The following is a 3043-nucleotide window of genomic DNA, read 5'->3' on the forward strand; positions in this document are numbered from 1 at the left end:
TTTTGATGTACGTTTGTTTAATCTGACAACTATTTTGGATCAGAAACAAGAAAATTACAATCTACAATTTCGAACTGCATTTTAAGTTATAATTCTTGGCCGAAAGGTTATTCTTTAAAGCTTAGAAAAAAATTCTCTGCCTTTTTATATATTTATTTCTTTGGTTGTTAATCTAATTCTGAAGTTGGCACTCTAATTAGCTTCGTTTCATGGGAGGTTAAGGTTAGGGTTAGGGTTAAGTTTAACCTTAAAAATTAACTTTCTTCTTCTTAGAAGGGAATAATAATAACTTTATGAAATGATTATGGTTCCAAACGTTGCCTTTTGAAAGTGTACTAGTTGCTGTTTGACTTTACGGACTTGACATCCAGACAACCCCTCCTCACCGCTGGAGGGGGTGCCGGCATATTCAGACTATGATAGATATATGATGTAGTTTGATAAAAATTATATGATTTCATAAATTCAATGTTATAAAATCACTTATCTGTAATATAGAACGTGTTAATACGACTTTATTGTCAAGAATGACATCAAATTGGTAGCTTATTGTCAAAAATGACATCAAATTGGTAGCTTATTGTCAAGAATGACATCAAATTGGTAGCTTATTGCCAAGGAAAAATATCAAGATACTAATTTATTGTCAATGACAACACGAAAATGACAGCTTACTGTCATTGACAATATGAAGATATCGGCTAATTGTCAAAGAAAATGTCAAGAAGACAGTTTAAACTATATCTTATATATTTTACTTGTTTTAGTCATTGGACTGTGGTCATGCTGGGGTACTGCCTTCAAGGGGTTTTTGAGACAAATCGATCATAGTATTTATTTTTTTTTAAATGTTTGATACTTATCCTATCGTTCTGTTTTGCCGAACAGCTAAGTTATGGAGACTAAAACAGACAAGCACCGGATGTAGTGTGTGTAGCGAAAGCACAAAGACACCTCCCCCCCCACACACACATACAGCAGACACTTTCCATCAATCAAATCCACTCACATGGCATTGGTCGGTCCAAGGCTAGAGTAGAACTCACTTACCGAAGGTGCCGTGTAGTGGGACCGAACCGAAAACCACGCGAGTGGAAAGCGAACTTCTAACCCACACAACCAAAGAAGATTTTGCAGAAAAAGTATGTCATAAATATCTAGAAAGCTATTGGAGACATGCAACATAAAAAGTATACCTCTTCGTCAGGTGTCCCTGTTTCATCTACTCCGCATTTCGAAGGCAAGGACAATACGCGACTTCGTTGAAACAGTCCTTCTCGCAAAGTAAATAAAATAAAATTTGGGATTTTTTGCGGAGGGTGAAAGTGTTAACAAGAACAGGGCAGTGAGAACAAGACAGTAAAAACAAACGGTGAGGGCTGTTGAACCAAGACGATAGAAAAATTATTATTCCGTGTCTCTCTCTATATATATAAAAGAAATCTTTCTAATTTTTTTGACATCATCCAAACAGAAGTGTTAAGAATCTCTATGAGAAAATAATATAAGAGAATGAAAATAAAGCAAATCACAAAAGATTTGTGTGAGGATTCGTGAGGAGAGACCTTGTGCTATGATTCCAAAAGTAGATAAATATTGTTGTATCTAATCTGAGTAAGAAACGACTATAAACTCAGCATGGTGTAATCGGCAATGTTGTTAAGTGAGAGATACGTGGATCGAATTACGTCTAAGGAGGAGCATTTTAATCACAATTTATTGTTTATATAAGAATAATTTATGATAGACACGTTACTCACACAATCGTACATCTATATCTAACTACCTATCTCCTCTCTCACTCTCTCTCTCATATATATATATATATATATATACATATATACATACATACATTTATATATATACATACAACATTTATATATATATATGTTTGTGTTAGTGTGTATTAACACGCACATATATTTCTAATTTCAAATAACACACACACATACACGCACAAACACATATGTATGTGTGTATGTGCATATATATATGTGTGTGTGTGTGTGCATGTGTATATGTGTGTATCATATATCTATATTATATGTGCCTGTACTATAGGCGTCTATATATATATATACATATGCATACATACATATACATGCATACATACATACATAGATACACACATATGAATATACACAGGCATCCCAAAAGTAAATAAGCACCTTTCATTATGCTGTTTTATTCATGGGGCTTCAAACTTGTTAATGTATTCTGCACGGGGCATCATCACATCCACTAAATATTAGATTAAATATTTCAACGCATCGAATGACACCACTTCGCTTCTCGAAATAAATCTCTTGAAAAACGCTGGTATCTATTCACTATTGAGATGTATGTGTGTGTGTGTGTGTAAAAGAGAGAGTGTGTGTGTGGATACATGTATATATTGTCGTGTAATATGATGCAATGTCCAAGGTGCAATACACTTCGTTGGTTTCCTCCAGATACCAGCCGGTGTTCATCAAGGTTTTCTCTTCTCTCCAGGGCGAAAACGAGGCAAAGAAAATTTGGCTTGTGTTCAAGAAGGATATCGATGGTCACAAAGCCGCAGCTCTTCTGTGTGAGACGAATTTTCGAGTTCTGTGGTGATTGTTGATTGTCAGAGCGTCCGAAATAGCGACTCGTTGGCTGTCCTCCAAGTGACAGAGAGATGACCATAAATGAACGCGTTGTGTTCTTGAGCGAAGCACTTCATTTCACGTTGCTCCAGTCCACTCAACTGGCAAAAAATGAGTAACGCTGCGATGGACTGGCGTCCTCTCCAGCTGGGGGAACATATACGCTATTGAAACCGGGAAACCGGGCCCATGAGCCTGGCTAGGCTTTAAAAGGGCGCATTTATTTTATTTTATTTATAATTATCATATTACACAAAAATATCCATCTTTATAAAACCCTATAGAGCTCTTCACTTTATCCCAATCTATCCATCCATCCATCTATCTATCTATCTATCTATCTATCTATCTATAACTATCTTTCTGCTTCTCTCTCCTTTTCTCCTTCCTCCTCTATATTTCTATCTCTGTTATAT

This window comes from Octopus bimaculoides, chromosome 21 (assembly GCF_001194135.2).
Source record: "Octopus bimaculoides isolate UCB-OBI-ISO-001 chromosome 21, ASM119413v2, whole genome shotgun sequence".
NCBI lineage: Eukaryota > Metazoa > Mollusca > Cephalopoda > Octopoda > Octopodidae > Octopus > Octopus bimaculoides.